Here is a 19,363-nt window from a genome sequence, read left to right as displayed (position 1 = left end):
ATCAGCCTCTTCTCCGCTTAAGAGCTTCCAAAGGCTTCCCAACCTCACCTAGAACAAAATCCATTCTCCTTAGCCTACAAGTCCAGGCCTAAGTGATCCGGGCAATTCCCGCCTCCCCCCTTGTCAATGTCCTTAGCCTGCTCTCTGGCCTGGCTGCATGCATCTACTATTTTCCCCACTCGCTAACCTGTAGCTGGCCTCTGCCCTGCCCTTTCTGTCCTCTTGGCCTGGATGCCTTCCCCTACTGAGTGCCGAAATTCCTGTTTATATACGCCAAGTGCTGTCTTTACAGTGGCTTTGTTGTTGTTGTTTTCCTTTTGGTGCTGGTGCTAGGGCTTCAACTCAGGGCCGGGGTGCTGTCCCTTAGCTCTTCTTTTTTTGCTCAAGGCTAGTGCTCTACCACTTGAGCCTTTATCTCCCCCCCCCCGCCCCCCACCACCCATTGTTGGCTTTTTGGTGCTTCTCTGATGATAAGTGTCTCATAGACCTTCCTGACCGGGCTGGCTTCGAACCACAATCCTCAGATCTCAGGTTCCTGAGTAGCTGGAATTATAGGCAACCGTTTCCAGAACTCAAGGGAATGTATTACAGGCCAGGTGCATGTTCACAGGCGTCTTATTTTCACAACAGCCCCAGGAGGCTCTCACACTGGACTACATTTCCCAGCTTCCCATGCAACAGCAGCCAGCTGTTCTGACCAATGGTAATTTCTAGCTTTGGCTCATAAGCGAACTGTGGTCTCCCCTCTTTCTTCTTTGTCTACCAGCTGGAGGCAGAGGATGGTGGGGGTGGGGTGGGGGGAGAGTTGGGAGGCCCTGAGTGATGACATAGCCATAAGATGAGAAGAGCCTGGATGGCTGAAAGGCTGTGCAGAGCAGAGGCCCCCTCCCCCTTCCCCCTCCCCCCCAGCTTCCTCCAGACTTTGCAGGATTGGACACCAGGGTCTACTGCGTGGAACCTTCACCATTCCAGCCTCACGGCCACAGCAGCTCACCCCACCTTCATGCGGGCATCTCCACACCCTGCACGGGTGGCTGGCAGGTAGTGGGGGGTGTGTGTGTGACATTTGTGAGGACACATTTGCAGCAAATAGGCAGCTGTGTCCTGCTTGCTTTGCTGTTTCCTTGGCTCACACCTGCATGGAAACACATTGTGACACGTGTTCACGCCAGAGCTGCTGGGTCCCATGAGGCTGTGAGTCCCTCTAGGGCTGTGTCAGGGGCCCAGGCTCTATGGCCTCAGCACCCAGGCCCAGAGACCTCATTCAATCCACAAATGGGTGAACTGGCCACTGGGCCTTTGCATGCATTGCCTCTGTTGCTAGAGACTCTGCCCCACATGGTGTGTGTGTGTGTGTGTGTGTGTGTGTGTGTGTGTGTGTGTGTGTGTGTGTGTGTGTGTGTGTGTGTGTGTGTGTGTACTGGAGCTTGAACTCAGAGCCTCACTCTCTTGCTTGGCTTTTTTCATTCAAGGCTAGTTCTTTACCACTTGAGCCACAGTTCTACTTCTAGCTTTTTTTTTTTTTTTGGTTATTCATTGGAGATAAGAGTCTCAGGAAGCCAGGCGCTGGTGGCTCACGCCTGTCATCCTAGCTACTCAGGAAGCCGTGATCTGAGGATCGTGGTTCAAAGCCAGCCTGGACAGGAACATCCGTGAGACTCTTCTCTCCAATGAACCACCAGAAAACAGGAAGTAACGCGATGGTCCAAGTGATAGAGCACTAGCCTTGAGCTGAAGAGCTCAGAGACAGCGCCCAGGCCCAGAGTTCAAGCCCCATGGCTGATCAAAAAAAAAAAAAAAGAATCTTGGGAGCTTCACTGACTGGCCTCAAATGGTGATCCTCCGATCTCAGCCTCCTGAATAGCTAGGATTAACAGGCAAGAGTCACTGGTGCCTGGCTTCTAACCCTAGTTTCCCAGAGGCCCAAAGAGGAGAAACGACTTCCCCAAAGTCCCCAGGGTGTGACAGAATCAGCTGGTCTCGGGGGCTCCTAAAGGTGGTAGCTGGATGGCCGGGTGTTTATCTAGAGAACGCCAGGGCTGGGGAAGGGAGGGAAGAGCTAGGTAGGGATCTTTGAGCATAGCCACAGACTACTCCGTCCCCCCCAGCCTCCCTCAGCCCCCCGCCTAAGCCTCTCAGCAGCAGAAACCCACTAGCGAGCCTTCTCTCCCTCCTCAGCCAGCGCTGCCTGATTCCCCGCAGCCTGGCCAGCCGCATCATTCAGTATTTTTAGCCTTACCACCTGGCACCTGCGGTCACTGTCTCTGCCCAGTCTGGCTTTGCCCCTCCCTAGGCCTTAAAGGGCCAGTGCACACCAGCTAGGCTGGAGATCAGCTTCTGCCAATGCAGACCACCATCCCCTCAGACAGGAGTCCCAGGGGCCTTAATAGAAGGGTCCCCAAAGCTGGAGATGGGAGGTGGAGGGAGGAAGACCAAAAGGGGCAAGATCTCATTCACATTAGGCTCTATGGCATTTTGGGCTTTCCCAAATGCTGGCTTGCTTGAGTCCTTCATGAATGGGAGAGACATAAGGGCACTCATTTCACTTTTTTTTTTTCCCCTGCCAGTCCTGGGGCTTGAACTCAGGGCCTAGGCACTGTTCCTGCGCTTCTTTTGCTCAAGGCTAGTACTCTACCACTTGAGCCGCAGCACCACTTTCAGCTTTTTCTGTTTATGTGGTTCTGAGGAACTGAACCCAGGGCTTCATGCATGCTAGACAAGCACTCTACCACTAAGACGCCTTCTCAGACTGATTTCACATTTTTGTCCCTTTTAAAACCTGAGGCCAAACAGACTCCAGGCAGTGCCTGGGAATGTGTGTTTTAATAGCTTGAAGGAGGTTAGTGCTGTTTCTCCATAACCCTCCCTCCCTCCCTCCCTCCCTCCCTCCTCTCCCTCCCTCTCTTCCTTCCTTCCTTCCTTCCTCCTTTCCTTCCTTCCTTCCTTCTTCCTTCCTTCCTTCCACATTGTAAGTCCCACTCTGAGAATCATGGCACCGTGATGAGATCATTGCTTTGAAGTTCAAGGGCTTCTCCTTCTAACTTCACTGAATCATTGAAGCTGCCCTGTTTGCTTCAAGCTCTCCTGCTGGCCTGCTGGCTCCACGGCTTGTAGATCAAACCCTCACCCAGCAGGCCAGTGACACAGCCCCCTATGGTCCTCCACCATCCCTATCCAGTTTCTTGTGTGTGCGTGCGTGTGTGCCAGTCCTGTGGCTTGAACTCAGGGCCTGGGCACTGTCCTGGAGCTCTTTGATGCCTAAGGCTAGCTACTCTACCCCTTGAGCCACAGCTCCACTTCTGGCTTCTTGATGGTGACTAACTGGAGATAAGAGTCTCACAGACTTTCCTGCCCAGGCTGGTGTCAAACTACAATCCTCAAGTCTCAGCCTCCTGGGTAACTAGGATTACAGGCATGAACCACCAATGTCCAGCCCCCATTTCTTTGGCATGCGTGCATCTTGCCGCCTGTAACACCCATGTGTACCCCATCTGTGGTGTCTGTCCACGGGATGGGACCGCACAAGGCTGGTGCTCTTTGGGTGCTCATTCAGTGTGCTGTGATGTCAACCAACCTGGGAGACCCAGGAGCATCATCCTACGTCACAGATGAGAGACAGAGGAAGATGGCAGGAAGCCAAAGGCCCTGGGGCCAGCACACGAGTCAGCAGAATCTGGTCCAAACTACAGACACCCACAGTCCGCTTTTCTGTTCTTCAGGGGTCTAGAGGGGCTTTAGTGTGTCTCCCCTCCCCAACACAGTGCTGATGCAGCGGGCTGGAGTAGAGGTGACCCCTGTCACACTGTCCACCGCTCCCCGGGCCGGTGCCCACAGCTTGGGCAATACACTTGGCTAGAGCTGGGCTTCTCCACAGCGAGAGCCAGCAAAGGAGAGAACTATGTTCGGGATGTGAAGCTTCTCCTCCCAGGCCGGGCACAAGCCCTCTCCTCACACAGGTGCCCAGAGCTCACAACTACTTCCGCAAACCCACACACACATTCACAATGACACACACCCTCGCCCGCGATCGCACCTTCCTTGCCTCTCTCTTCTCATTTCTCTTGGGTGTAGACACATGCGCACAAGCATGAACACACACACATTAATTAAACAAAGACTGAGCACCTGTGAGGTGCCCATGCAGTACACAAGAGAAGGTGTTCTTGGGGGTGGTGGACCTGGGATGTCCGGAGGCCTTCCTGGAAGAGGAGGCAGCCCAGCTGGGCCTAGGTAACGGGAGCCAGGGGAAAGGAAGGATGATGAGCATTTCCCTGGGAGCAAAGACAGGGAAATAGAGTGAGAAGAGCCATGGGAGGTTCCCAGTGTGGAAGGTCACTGGGGACCAGAGCGAGAGGGAGATGGCTATGTGACCCCAAGATCTGAGTCCCAGCAGAGAGGTGGGCGTAGATGGCAGAGTGCACAGACAGATGGGTAAGTGGGCCCGGAGGGAGGGCTGAGCCGGTGCCCTGCCCTCACCCCTGCCACCCCGGGCACTGGGCACTGACCTGCGCAGTGGGACCTCCTCCAGCAGCTCCTCCTCCTCCTCCCGGTGGAAACAGACCAAGCAGAAGGCTGGAACATCATCGGCTCCACAGCCCAGGGGCCAGGCGGGAGGCAGCTCCAGGACAGGGCAGGGGTGACCACTGGAGACCCCAGCCGCACCATCCCTGGCCAGGGCAGGGGTCCCCGAGCCATTGCGCTCCAGAGTCAGCAGCCTGTCGGCCTCAGGCCCCTGCTGCTGCTCACCTGCCACCTGTGCCTTCCCGCAGCGGTTGCCCGTCGCCTCGGTGGAGGAAGAGCCTGAGGCTCTCTCACGGGAACTCCGGTCTAGCAGCGTCCAGCTGCTGCTGGGGGGGGGGACTGGGAGGTGGCAGCAGGTGGACGGATGTCCACCTTGCCTGTGTCTCCCCTTGGCCGATCTCACGGCTGCTTGTCAGTAGGAGGTAGGACTGGGGGGACAGGCCTGGAGGTGATCTGTCTTGCTGTCCATCAGTCTGTCCAGCGCTCTGCTCCTCCTCCTCCGCCCACTTCACCAAGAAAGTTTGCTGTTCCCCCGCTAGGGTGGCATGGGCGGCCTCCAGGGGAGCAGGCTGAGACCCGAGGGTGACGGTAGATGGGGGGGTAGGTGTGGCGGGCGCCGTGTCCACGCTGTTCCCAGGCTAGTTCTGACCCTGGGGTCTGCCTGGGCTGGCAATGACTACAGATTGCTGCTTCTGGCTCGGCTCGCTCGCTCCAGTGGCGGCTCTGGGCTGGCTGGGCTGTGGGTATTAATAGCTCCACACTCGCACGCTGAGGAGCCGGGAGGTTAACTCCTTCTGTGCCAGAGCCTGGAGGCCACAGCGTGCCAAGCAAGGGTGGCACCTTGGTTCTGTGTCTCCCCCATGGATTGCCCCAACAGGTCTCCCCCACCCCACCCCACAACCCAGCCGCCTCCTGCCTGGGCATCTCTGGGCAGCACAGAGACTGCGCTCTGGCTAAGATGTCTCTGGCCACCTCAAGAAGCCAAGTAGGCCTGGCCCTAGTGGTCACGCCTGTCATCCTTGCTACTCAAGAGGCTGAGATCTGAGGATCGCAGGACACAGCTAACCTGGGCGGGAAAATCCATGAGACTTTTATCTCCAATGAACCACCAGTAAAACCAGAAGTGGAGCTGTGGCTCAAAGTGGTAGAGTGCTAGCCTTGAAAGTACAAAAGCTCAGGAGCAGTGCCCTGATTGAGTGATTGAGAAAGAGACAAGGAAGAAAGAAAAAATAAGAAAAGGGGGTCTTTGAAGGCAGGTAGCCTAGAGTACCAGCTATGCGCGGGATTTCAGCCTTCCTCAGCTATGCCACAATTCACAACCATGCCTAGCTGCTTTGGGAGCCCCAGGACAGAGGAAAACAAATCAGGGAGAGGCAAGAGGAGACCATGGGCAAGGAGTGAAGATATTCGGGGAAGGAGGTGAGGAGAAGCAGGATCTAGGCAGCAGGTGTGGCGGGAAAATAGAAAGAGGGATCAGCAGGTGAGAAACCCAGAGGTCAGACCTGGCTGGGTTTGGGAGAGGGAGGGCTGCAGAGGTCTGGAAGCTGAGCTTTGAAGCGAGATTAGAGTCTTTGAGAAAGCTCAAGAGGTGTGGCATCAGGAGCAGGGAGAGCAGAGATTCAAAGGCGGAAGAGGGATGGACGATGCCCAGTAAGTCTGGGCAAAAGATAAGACAGCAGCCAAGTTGTGATCTAGTGGGCATTGGTTCCAGAGGGGCCCGCCTGGCTGAAAGAGGGAACTTGGGTCAGGCTGAGGCATCTCACGCCTGTAATCCTAGCTACTCAGGAGGCTGAGATCTGAGGATCGTGGTTCAAAGCCAGCCCGGGCAGGAGAGACCGTGAGATTCCTATCTCCAATAAACCACCAGAAAACCGGAAGTGGTGCTGTAGCTCAAGTGGTAGAGCGCTCGCCTTGAACTGAAGAGCTGAGGGACAGCGCCCAGGCCCAGAGTTCAAGTCCCACGACCGACCAAAAAAAAAAAAAAAGAGGCTGAGATCTGAGGATCATGGTTCAAAGCCATCTGGGGCAGGAAAGTCTGTGAGACTCTTATCTCCAATGAACCACCAGAAAACCGAAGTGGCGCTGTGGCTCAAGTGGTAGAGCACTCGCCTGGAGCTGAAGAGCTCAGGGACAGTGCCCAGGCCCAGACAGAGTTCAAGCCTCATGACTGACAAAAAAAAAAAAAAAAAAAAAGAAAGCAAAAAAAAAACAACACCCCCCCCCCCCACATCTGTGTGTTCAACTGAGTTCCCCTGCACTCTCTTAGCCAGGTAGAGGAGGGAGTTGGGAACAGTACCGCTCCACACAGCTGTCCAGGTTGTAGACAATGTACAATGACACTCTGGCAGATGCAGGTGCACGCTGGTATCCAGCCTTGTCTTGGACTTTTGCATAGTGACAGTAAGGTTTGCTTTTTTCTAATTGGTCCATCCTAAGGAGTGCCCTTTTCTCATTGGTTAGCATGGAAGGTGGCTCTTCCTTCCTTCCTTCCTTCCTTCCTTCCTTCCTTCCTTCCTTCCTTCCTTCCTTCCTTCCTCCCTCCCTCCCTCCCTCTCTCTTTATCTCTTGTTATTGGTACTAGGGCATGAACTCAAGACTGGAGACAGCAAGTCTTTGGCTTTTTCTACTTGGGCCACAGCTCCACTTCCAGCTAGTTGGCCGTTAATTGAATATAAGAATCTCACGGACTTTTCTGCCTGCATTGGTTTCCAACTGAGGTCCTCAGATCTCAGCCTTGCATAGCTAGGATTACCAGGCTTGAGCCAGTGACACCAGAGGAGAATCCCTTTTTCTAGCTGATTCTCTTAGAGCAATGTCTCTTGCCTACTGGTCTGTCCAGAGGGCCTACCAGTGGGGAGGGGGGGCGGTGGGGGGGGACTCCGGGAGGGGGATCTTTTGTGAATCAGTGTACCCAGAGGAGTTGCTTGTTTCCTGCCTGGTTCAAAGAGCCCCATAGATGGGGCTGGGGTTATAGGTGCTAGGGCAGGCTCTGCTGCAGACTGGGCATGCGACGTGAGGCCAGTCTTTGCCCCCTTTCTCCAACCACAGACATAGAGACTTAGCTAGAGGCCAGTTACACACGAGCTCAGACAGAGGTGACAGCTCTCTGGAGGAGCCGCAGTGACACGTGGCAGGCTGGTACCCCATCTCAGTGTTCCCCTCCCTCTACCCCATGTCAGCTGGAGTCCTTAGTGACAATAGACGTGCTGTTTCTTTGAGAGGAAAGATGAAGGAGCCCAGGCTGTGGCTCCCTGAGGTGGGGTCAGAAAGGGTCAGAGTGGCCCTGGCCTCTGGGCACCCCCTCCCCCCAGCCCCATGGGGCTGTCATTTGCAGACATTAACTATTCATGATGCTGTGCTTTGCTTGGTTTAATGCACTCTGATGGCGTTCTCTAGCTAATGGGGAAAATCAATAGGTTTTAATTCTTAGTGGCTGTGAGGCTCTGTCTCTCTTGCTGGGGTGGCAGGGCATGGCTCTTTGGCTGGGGGTGGGGTAGGGTACAGGCTCACCCTGGTTTGCAGGTCCACTTCTGGACCATCTCGTATCTCCAACTTGGAAAGCCAGGTATTTCCAAACCTCAAGGAGGGGCTAAGCCCTTAAATCTCAGCTGTCAGTCACTGTCCACAGTGGGGAGCAGCTCCTCCCAGGCCCCCCAGCCCGTCCCTATGCAAGACATATGGGCAGACACATACTTAGACCTGGAAACTGGGGAACTTGAGGGGGGGTGGGGCGGGAACCTCTCCAGGTCATCTGGTCAACCTCCTGTGGTTTGGGAGAGGTGAGTGTAGTCTTGACTCCATATTACTGAGGAGGTTATTTATTTATTTATTTTTGTCGGTCATGGTGCTTGAACTCCGGGCCTGGGCGCTGTCCCTCAACTGAGGAGGTTATTCTGTGGGCAGCCCCACACTGGGCCTGACAACTTCCCTGCAGGATTGAAGTGCATCTCATCTCAAACTGCATCCTCTCCCTGGGTGGTATTATGATTCCTGTAATAAGCCTGTGCATGGAACAGCCATAATACAGTGTGTGTGTGTATGTGTGTGTGTGTGAGTGAGAGAGAGAGAGAGAGAGAGAGAGAGAGAGAGAGAGAGAGAGAGAGAGAGAGAGAGAGAGAGAGGAGAGAAACATTAATTAGACAAGCATAAACCTCAAAGATAACACAGCGGCCTCCATAATGCTATTTTTGTTATTTCTCCATGTTTCCTAAATACAAGCCTCCAAAAAGAAGAGAGGCTTGGGTATCTTGGGGTGGGAGGGGCCCCTTCTGTTTCCTGATTACCTGGTGGGCCTGAGCTAGTGCAGAGACCCTCTTTGGAGAAGGCTGACTTTGAGACCTTACTGCTGTTATGATATGAAAATCCCTCCCCCTTCAAAAAAAATGTTCCCCCAGTGGTTCCTGGTCTCCAGTGCAACAGTGTTGGGGGGCGGGACTTCCGGGAGGTGCGTTTTAACTCAAGGTGGTAGAAATCAGGAAGTAGGGCCTGGTGGCAGGAAATAGGCCGCTGGGGACATGCCATTGGAAGACAGCCCTTGTAGTCTCCCGTCCCTTTCTGTCTCTCCTGCCTCCTGGCCTCTGTGAGGGGAGAGTTGGGCTCTGCCATGATGTTCTGCCTCATCTCATTCATTTTCATTCGCCTCTTGATTCCCTTCTCCTCCCCCATGGGCAGGCAAAAGCTGCTGAGGTTTCCTGTAAATCCCCATCTTGTGCAATCTTTGAGAAAATCACATGAGTCAGAACACATCATGCACAGATCACTCGGAGCCACAGAGATGACCAGCTGTTGGATGCTTCACACCCCTTCCCCCTTCCCGGGGTTGGGGTGGGGCTTGAAGCCTCGGAAGAAATCCTTTCTTCCTGATCACACCCAAGCTGGTGTCTTACACAGTCCTCCACTAAAGGAATGGTCCTCTGGGTAGACTCTAACTTGCTCATAGTTATAGGGAAAGCAACTATCTGTATCTGCCTTAACTAGCTATTTCCTTTTTCTTCCTACATTCTCTCCTTCCTATTCTTCCCTTCTTCCCTCTCTTCCCTCTTTCTGACTCTCTTTTCTCTTTCTTTCTTTCTTCCTTCCTTCCTTTCTTTCTTTCTTTCTTTCTTTCTTTCTTTTTTCCTTCCTTCCTTCCTTCTTTCCTTCATCTCTCTCACTGTCTTTCTTTGTAAATTTTTGTTTTTTTGAAGTGGCTCTTTTCTTTTCTTTTTATTATCTTTAAGTAGTTGTACAAAGAAGTTCCCATTCTACAAAACAGTATATGAGTACATAGTGTCTGACAACATTGTCACCCATCACTCCTCTCTCTTTTTCTTTAATTGAGATTAGGTAATTACATAAATTTCACATATTTCACAGTATTGTGGGATAGTGATAGAGTCACAAACACATCTTAACTTTCACAAGGCAAATTGTCATTATTTTTCTTCCTTCCCTTCCTTCCTTCCTTCCCTCCCTCCCTCCCTCCCTCCCTCCTTTCTTTCTTTCTTTCTTTTTTTTTTGGTCGGTTGTGGGGCTTGAACTCTGGGCCTGAGGACTGTCCCTCAGCTCTTTAGCTCTCTACCACTTGAGCTACAGTGCCACTTCCAGTTTTCTGGTGGTTTATTTCTGGGCTGGCTTTGAACCGTGATTCTCAGATCTCAACCTCCTGAGTAGCTAGGATTACAGGCGTGAGCCACTGGGGCCCAACTCTTTCTTTCTTTCTTCCTTCCTTCCTTTCTTTCTTTTTTCTTTCTTCCTCCTTCCTTCCTTTCTTCCTTCCTTCCTTCTTTTCTTTTTTTTTTCTTCCCCCCTATTTTCTTTCTTTCTTTCTTTCTTTCTGTCTCACTTTCTTTCCTTCTTTCTTTTTTTCTTTCTCTCTATCTCTCTTCTTTCTTTCCTGTGCTGGCCTGAAACCCAGATCCCTGCACATGCTAGACAAGTGTTGTGCTTCTGAGCCACACCCTCAGCCCTTGGTCTCATTCCAAGTTTAAACTCAACAGTGACTGAGTGTGCACAGGCTGAGTCAAGTAATGGCTGGTGATTGTGAGGCCCAGATAGGTAGAGAAGGAAGAGTCCCACCTATGTGGAATTCTCTGCCCAATGGGGGTGGATGAGAGGTGATATTCATATTTGGTGCAGCTTAAGCTGCTGTGCCAGAGAGGGCTCATATTGCAGTGGCTCCAACAAGCCCTTTTTTTCAGTTTGTTTGGTTTTGTTTTGATCAGTCATGGGGCTTGAACTCTGGGCCTGGGCACTGTCCCTTAGCTCTTCAGCTCAAGGCAAGCGCTCTACCACTTGAGCTACAGCGCCACTTCCTGTTTTCTGGTGGTTTATTGGAGATAAGAGTCTCACGGATTTTGATGCCCGGGTTGGCTTTGAACCATAATCCTCAGATCTTAGCCTCCTGAGTAGCTAGGATTATGGGCGTGAGCCACCAGCACCCAGCTTGCACAAGTCTTCTAGCACAAGGCAAAGTTTTATTTCAGGGAACAGATTTCAGACCAAGCTGGTTCAAAGAGTCCTTTCGTAGGCTGGAAAATATTGGCTCCTTTGTCAGAAAACAACTAAAGGGCTGGGTATGTGGCCTAGTGGTAGAGTGCTTGCCTAGTATGCATGAAGCCCTGGGTTTGATTCCTCAGTACCACATAAACAGAAAAAGGCAGAAGTGGCGCTGTGGCTCAAGTGGTAGAGAGCTAGCCTTGAGAAAATGAAGCCCAGGGACAGTGCTCAGGCCCCGAGTTCAAGCCCTACGACTGACGGAAAAAACAACAACAACATCAAAACAAAACAAAACCCCAACAACTAAAGCAAAAAGAACTGGGTTGTGGCTCAAATGGTAAGGTACAAGTGTAAGAAAGGCTCTGAGTACAAATGCCAGTAATACCAAAATAAATAAATAAATGAAAAATGGAAACAGAATAGTCCTTTGTCTTCTTTTTCCCTTTTTTCTGTAATAGGGGTCAAATTCTGGACCTTGTTTATGCTATGCAAGCACGCTACCATTTAAGCAGTGCCTTTAGCCTCCCTGACTTAGGTTTTTAAATTTTATTTTTATTTATTTATTTATTTTTTGCCAGTGTGTGGCCTGAACTCTGGGCCTAGGCACTGTCCCTCAGCTCTTCAGCTCTAGGCTAGCACTCTACCACTTGAGCCATAGCGCCACTTCCAGCTTTTTCTGCTTATGTGGTGCTGAAGAATCGAACCCAGGGCCTCATGCATGCAAGGCAAGCGCTCTACCACTGAGCCACCTTCCCAGCCCCAGGTTTTACATTTTAATACAGGATTTTGCTAAGAAGCCTAGACTGCCCTCCAAGTTTAAAACTCCTGCCTCAGCCTCCTGAATCACTGGGCTTAAAGGGTAGCACCACCATGCCCAACTCTCCTTCCTCATTTATAAAATAGTGTTTAAAGATTCTTTTTTTTTTTTTTTTTTTTACTTTTTTTTTTTGTTGTTGTTGGTCGTGGGGCTTGAACTCTGGGCCTGGGCGTTGTCCCTCAGCTCTTCAGCTCAAGGCCAGCGCTCTACCACTTGAGCTACAGCGCCACTTCCTTAAAGATTCTTTATTTAGCCAGGCATATAAGAAAGTTTGAGGGCTGGGAAGGTGGCTCAGTGGTAGAGCGCTTGCCTTGCATGCTCAAGGCCCTGGGTTCGATTCCTCAGCACCACATAAGCAAAAAGAAAAAAAAAGCCAGAAGTGGCGCTGTGGCTCAAGTGGTAGAGAGCTAGCCTTGAGCTGAAGAGCTGAGGGACAGCGCCCGGGCCCAGAATTCAGGCCCCACGACCGGACCCAAAAAAAAAAAAAAGAAAGTTTGATTCTAGACAGATCATTACAGCCCCAATTGACAGCTAAGTGAATACAAGGCTACTTTCCTTGAAGAGGTCTTACTTGACCTAAAGTTCATCAGAATGTGGCTAAAGCATTTTGTGCAGAAAGCCAAACTAGAGGGAACTTGTAACATTACATCCCATAGAAAACCAGTTACATCCTGAGCCAGTGTTGGTCTAAGTTTTTTTTTTTATCACAGATGGGATTTTGTTTCTCCAGTAGCTGGCTTTTAAAGATACTATTGAAAACTTAAGTTCAAAAGAAACAGGAGGGGCTGGGAAGGTGGCTCAGTGGTAGAGAGCTTGCGTTGCATGCAAGAGGCCCTGGGTTCAATTCCTCAGCACCACATAAGCAAAAAGAAAAAAGCCGGAAGTGGCACTGTGGCTCAAGTGGTAGAGCGCTAGCCTTGAGCTGAAGAGCTGAGGGACAGCGCCCAGGCCCAGAGTTCAGGCCCCACGACCGGACCCCCCCCAAAAAGAAACAGGAACGATGGGGTGATCCCAAAGATGAATCCCTCATTTCACTTGTTTTCTGTCAGCAATAGTTGGTTCCAAGCTACAAAGGAGACTGAGAAATTCTAAGTCTACTTGCACAGTCTTGGGCACTGCAAAAAAGTAGGGCAGTGGTGGAATATTACTAAAAGGAGGAAGAAGAATAGGATACCATTAGCCATCTTAAGAGCCTCACTTATAACTGATGCTCTGAACTCTCCTCTTTGCTTCCTGCCACAAACTTTTTCTTCTTTTGCCAGTCCTGGGTCTTGAATTCAGGGCCTGGGTGCTATCCCTGTGCTGCTTTTGCTCAAGGCTAGTGCTCTACCTCAGTGCCACTTTTGGCTTCTTCTGAGTAGTTCATTAGTTTATTGGAGATAAGTCTCTCAGACTTTTCTGTCCCAGCTGACTTCAAACTGGGATCGTCAGATCTCAGCCTCCTGAGTAGCCAGGATTACAAGTGTGAGCCACCGGCGCCCAGCTACAAACTTTCTTTACTAAGCCATTTTTGGGGGCCTTTTTGATTAAGGAAATACATAGAGGAAAATGTGCACAAGTCCCTATTGGACCAGAAGACAGAGACTCTAAGGTGTAGATTATGTGATATTTGAATTGACTGAACAGAGATGTTTAGTTTTGTCACAAAGGTTTACAAATGCACTAAGAAAGGTGAAATGGAAAAACGGACCTGGATGTGAGGACACACACCTGGGAAATGGTGGCAGGAAGATTGCAAATTTAAAGGCACTGGTGGCTTATGCTTGCAATCCTAGCTACTGAGCAGGCTGAGATCTGAAGATCGCAATTTGAAGCCAGCCTGGGCAGAAAAGTCCCTGTGAGACTATTATCTCCAATTAACCACTAGAAAACCAGAAGTGGTGTTGTGGCTCAAAGTGGTAGAGTGCTAGCCTTGAGTGAAAGAGCTCAAGGACAGCACCCAGGCCCTGAGTTCAAGCCCCACCACAACCACCACCACCAACGAAAGTAGGAAAAACAGGAGAAAGGAAATTAGAACACTATATGGCTGTGTTGTGAATATTATCAACAGAGATGTAATCATATAAATACTAAATATTATTTTATAAGTTCAAGGACAGGATGCATGTGTATGGGAAAAGGGTAAAGGTACAAGAGACCTAAATTTTCATTTTATAGAGTAGGAAGTACGATTTAAACAACAACAACAACAAATAGCTGTATCAGCAGTCGGAATCTTGCCATTCAAAAAACAATTTACGGATCAGCAGTATCAGAATCACAGGAGAGCTTGTTAGAAAGGCAAAATCCTGGAAGCTGCCCCAGACCTGCTGAATCACAACCTAGAGTGCGTGCGTGCGTGCGTGCGTGCGTGTGTGTGTGTGTGTGTGTGTGTGTGTGTGTGTGTGTGTGTGTGTGTGTTCCGATACTAGGGCTTGAACTCAAGCCTTCCTGTTCTCATTTAGTTTGCTTGCTCAAGCTGAGTCATATATCCAGTCTAGCTTTTTGCTGGTTAGTTTGGAAAACAGAATCTCCGAGACTTTTTTGCCCAGGTTGGCTTCAAACCTCAATCCTCCAGATCTCAGCCTCCCAAGTAGCTAGGATTACAGGCATGAGATATGGATGCCTGGCTTGAGTTTTAAACTGTGGAGAAGATTCATATTCTAGTTAGTGATTCTAAATGGAATGCAAAAGTTTCTCTCTTCCTATTAGAGATACAGGCTCCCCTATGCCTTGTCACCAGCTTCTAGAGTTTTCTTCAACAGTCCTCTGCAATCCAATCTCTAAATAAGCATCCATTGTTTGTCTTTCTGCCTTCACAGATAAGATCACCTTACCAATGCATCTTTTGGCTTCTTGAATTTTCACTTACCAATCTTGGAGATGATTCCATATGAGCAAGTATAGATCCACTTAATCCACTTGTAGGTTGCTTTTATAGGCTATTACAGAATGTCTAGAATTGAAATTTATTTAACTACTCCTCTATTGATGGGAAATCAGGTTGTTTCCAGCCTTCTTTTGTAATGTAGGATGCTGCAATAAGCATTTTGTAACCGCAATGTAGGCGAAGGGTACAAAATGCCTAGGCCTGGAAACCTAGGACTGCTTCTAAAGCCAACTATTTGATCTCTGTGAATTTCCATTTTTCTAGCTTGGAAATGGGGTGAAAATGATGCTCACAGTGCCCCTCTGCTGGGTACATTCAGGAATGAGCAAAACAGATTCCAGTCCCTGCCCTTGAGGAGCTTCCAATCTGGTGATGAGAGATAGCTAATAAATACGATAAATTGGGCTGGGAAGGTGGCTCAGTAGTAGAGTGCTTGCCTTGCATGCATGAGGCCCTGGGTTCGGTTCCTCAGTACCACATAAGCAGAAAAAGTCAAAAGTGGCATTGTGACTCAAGTAGTAGAGCGCTAACCCTAGGCTGAAGAGCTGAGGGACAGTGCCCAGGCCCAGAGTTCAGGCCCCACGACCGAAAAATAAATAATTAAATAAGATAAATTAATAAAACATATATGAGAAGAAAGCTGGGCACTGGTGACTCATGCCTGTAATCCTACCTATTCATGAGGCTGAGATCTAAGGATCATGAGTCAAAACCAGCCTGGGCAAGAAAGTCCATGAGACTCTTCTCCAATCGACCACCAGAAAACCAGAAAGTAGATCTATGGCTTAAATGGTAGAGCACTAGCCTTGAGCAAAAAAGAACTCCTCTCTAAAACAAAACAAAACAAAACTCAGGGACAGCACCCAGGCCCTGAGTTCAAGATCCAAGACACCAGCACTAAAAAATATAAAGGAGTAGGATGTGGAGCAAGGAACAGGGATGGGTGGGAGGTTCATAATTTGATTTTGTCTTATTATTTTTGAACCAGTACTGGGGCTTAAACCAAGGCTCTGGGTGCTGTTCCTGTACTTTCTTATTCCAAGCTGGCTCTCTATCACTTGAGCCACATCTCTACTTCTCTACCTTTGTCTGGTAGTTAATTGGAGATAAGAGTTTCAGGGACTTTCTTGCTGGAGATTGGCTTTGAACTACAATCCTGAGTAGCTAAGATTACAGATGTGAGCCCGTGCAGCCTGGCAGGTTTGCAGTTTTAGATGAACTTGTTGTAAATGGTTTGACTGACAAAGTGACCTGGAGTGGTATATACTTACAGGAGATTACAGCCAGTATAGCAAACTCACTACCTACCAAAGCAGCTGCAAACACCTGTGCCTTCTGTCTCTTGGCTCTAAGTCTGCCCTTGGGGACCTATGCCAAACAAGCAGAATCCCTTTCCCATGAATTGCCAACAAGAGATCTACCTCTGCCACTTGATCCTGTGCCCTTGACAGTGTGTGTGTGTGTGTGGGGGAGCGGACGGGGAGGACTCTGGCTCCATGTCTGGATTGTTCTTCTGGTCAGGTAGATGAGAGAGTGGGTGGAGGAAGCAGGAGAGAGGGGGCTAGGAATCCCCTCTGGATGGCACCCTTGGATGGACTCAGTTGGAAAGTTGATGAGTGGTGGGTTGGGTGGTGGGTGGCCTTGCTGAGCCCTTCTGAGCCCTGCACAACTTGAACATTTTGGAGACTCTAGAATAACAATGTGACTGGCAGAGGAAGAGGATGCCAGGGAGTGGTTCTGAGGCAGGGTTGGAGAGCGAGCTTACTGTGTTAGAGTATAGTTCTGTGGGATGAGTTGGGGAAGGGAAAGAGGAAGTGTTGAGAGGGCCAAAGTCTGTGACAAGTCACCACTACCCCAAGGGCATAAGAACCCGAGGGACTGGCCTCCTTCCTTGGTCCTCACAGCCTCCTCTAGCGCCCCTTGTGGGCAGAATCTGTAACAGCTGATGTCCCACTGGGAAATACACAGCCACACCTCCAGCATTACAAAGCCATCCGGACCAAATACAGTGAAAGTGATAAGGCCAGTTTAGCAGGAAAGGACTGTCTTGAGAAAGGAGATTGTGTTGTTTGTGTGCGTGCGTGCGTGTGCACGTGCACACACACACGTATGCAGGCTGGTACTGGGACTTTAACTCAGGGCCTGTCTCTTAGTTTTTTTATTCAAGGCTGGTGCCCTACCACTTGAGCCACATTTCTTCCACTTCTGGCTTTTTGCTGATTAATTGGAGATCATTTGCCGATCATAACTATGATTCTCAGATCTCAGCCTCCAGAATAAATAGGATTACAGACACACAAAGGTGATTGTTCTGTGGCACTTCCAGTCATCTTCAGGCATCTTGGGGGGGGGGGCGTACCTGTGAACATTAAGTTTAAGTAGAGGAAGAATAAGGAACACATAACAAAGGCATGCAGAGTTTGAAGAGTCCTTGTTTCAGGTGTGGCCTCCCTGTCATTATCTTAGTCATTGCTGCTGCCCCTTGGGGCTAAACCGGTTCCCACGACTTGAGTCCTGCCACGGGGTGTAGCCAGATGCATGGTAGGCAATCATTCTATAATTTGGGGGTGGTCTGTTTTGCAAAGCTCTGCTGTTCCTTATGGGTTGCTTTAGTCCCTTGTAAGACATGATCAATTAGTTGTCTTTCCTGGAACCCAAGTGACTGTGGAGAGAACTGGCAAATGCAAAATGGAGACAAATGCAAAGACAGTTTAAGGAGCTGTTATAAAAAAAACCCTTTCGAGGGGCTGGGAAGGTGGCTCAGTGGTAGAGTGCTTGCCTTGCATGCATGAGGCCCTGGGTTCGATTCCTCAGCACCACATAAGCAAAAAGAAAAAAAGCCGGAAGTGGCGCTGTGGCTCAAGTGGTAGAGCGCTAGCCTTGAGCTGAAGAGCTGAGGGACAGCACCCAGGCCTAGAGTTCAAGTCCCATGACCAGACCCTCCCCCCCCCCCAAAAAAAAAACAACCTTTCGATAGACTGTCCCTAGCATTTGAACAACAGCATTGGCCTCTGGGGTATAAGTACTTTTTGAGGTGTCTGTGAAACATTTCTGTCCCTAGATACCATACAGGCCTGAGGTCACCTATGAGTAAGGAAAAGTTGGCTTTGTTTATGTTTGTTTCTATTTTGTCCTGAGGCTTGAACTCAAGGCCTGGGTGCTGTCCCTGAACTTTTTTACTCAAGGCAAGGACTCTACCATTTGAGTTATAGCTCTACTTCTGGCTTTTTGGTTGTGAATTGGAGATTAAGAGTCTCACAGACTTTCCGGGCTGGCTTTGAACCATGATCCTTAGATCTCAGCCTCATTAGTAGTTAGGATGACAGGCATGAGCCACCAGTACCCAGCTAAGGGGAGTTTTCATTACAGTATTTCTTCTTAGAGACCTTGTGATATGGTCTTCCATTTAGATTCTTTTTACATATGTTCATGGCTCATGACTAGCTGCTACCTGTGAATAGGTAGTATTGAGCTTAATGCCATAATGGCATTTCAGGTTAATGACAAGAAAGATGAGCTTCTTTGGAAAACTATAAAGCTTAAAGCCCATAATACAATGGGTGGATCAGAGATTTCAAAGCTAAAAATAAAACCCACAAAGAATTAGAATAAAATGTGAACGATTAAAAAATAATGTGAATGGGAAAGGCCCTTCCAGGTGAATAATCAAGTTTGGGACTCATACATTTTGACTATAAAAAATTAAAAAGTGACTTGCACAGCCTAAGTGTCTACAAACAAGATAAAGACACGTGGCAAACTATTTTTAAAGCACGTAATACAAAGGGCAGATCAAGGGTAATGTCTGTAATATAAAATTAGCTCTGAGGCTTCAGAAAGACAAGAACCACAAACCCAGCAGGGAAGAGAACAGACAACATGAACCTGTAGTTCCAAATAAAGAAGTGGAAATAACTAGTGGAAGGTGTGCGGGAAAGAGATTCACTTCTCATCACTGAAGAATTATCCTTTTGTTCTGCCTGGAGTCTCTTCCTCTTCCTCTTCCTCCAGGTATCGAGGAACCTGCCACTGGCTCCTTCAGTGTTACACAAGACTAAGGGGCTATAAACCACCTAAGGGGACTGAATGGCAGAGTAGTTTGGGAAGAATCCTTCTTTCTGTCTCTCTTTCCTTCCCCTCAAAGCACCCCCGCCCTGCCTCCTCTCTCTTCCGGGGCTTTGAGCTTTCCCTTGTTTTTTTCCATTCAAAGCTGGCACTCTACCACTTGAGCCACAGCCCCACTTCTGGATTTTTGTTGATTAACTGAAGCGTCTCCTGGACTTTCCTGCCCTGACTAGCCTCATACAATGATCCTTAGATTTCAGCCTCCTTAGTAGCTAGGATTACAAACATACCAATGATGCCCAGCACTTGGTCTTTTTGTTTGTTTGTTTGTTTTGGTCATGGGGCTTAGACTTAGAATGTGGGTGCTGTCCCTGAGATCTTTTGCTCAAAGATAGTGCTCCATCACTTTGAGCCACAGCACCACTTCCTGTTATCTGGTGGTTCATTGGAGATGAGTGTCACAGACTTTCCTCCCAGGGCTGACTTTGAACTATGATCCTCAGATCTCAACCTCCTGCATAGCTAGGATCACAGGTGTGAGCCCCCAGCGCCTGGCTTATAGTTCGTTTTTTAGATAGGGTTTTGCACTTTTATTATTATTGATTTTGTGTTAG

General features: G+C 49.4%; 1 protein-coding gene across 1 annotated transcript in view; it reads right to left on the bottom strand.

The window, feature by feature from the left end:
* LOC138841699 (serine/threonine-protein kinase SBK1) overlaps positions 1–5,221 on the bottom strand; it is a 40,317-nt gene extending 35,096 nt beyond the window's left edge. Inside the window, exon 1 of the mRNA XM_070042478.1 lies at positions 4,506–5,221. The gene's annotated coding sequence lies outside the window, so the exon portion shown is untranslated. The remainder of the gene's footprint in view (positions 1–4,505) is intronic.
* Positions 5,222–19,363: the final 14,142 nt, after the last annotated feature.

This window comes from Dipodomys merriami, unplaced genomic scaffold (assembly GCF_024711535.1).
Source record: "Dipodomys merriami isolate MVZ:Mamm:240054 unplaced genomic scaffold, mDipMer1.0.p SCAF_328, whole genome shotgun sequence".
Taxonomy (NCBI): Eukaryota; Metazoa; Chordata; class Mammalia; order Rodentia; family Heteromyidae; genus Dipodomys; species Dipodomys merriami.
This window is presented reverse-complemented; position numbering and strand designations above follow the sequence as displayed.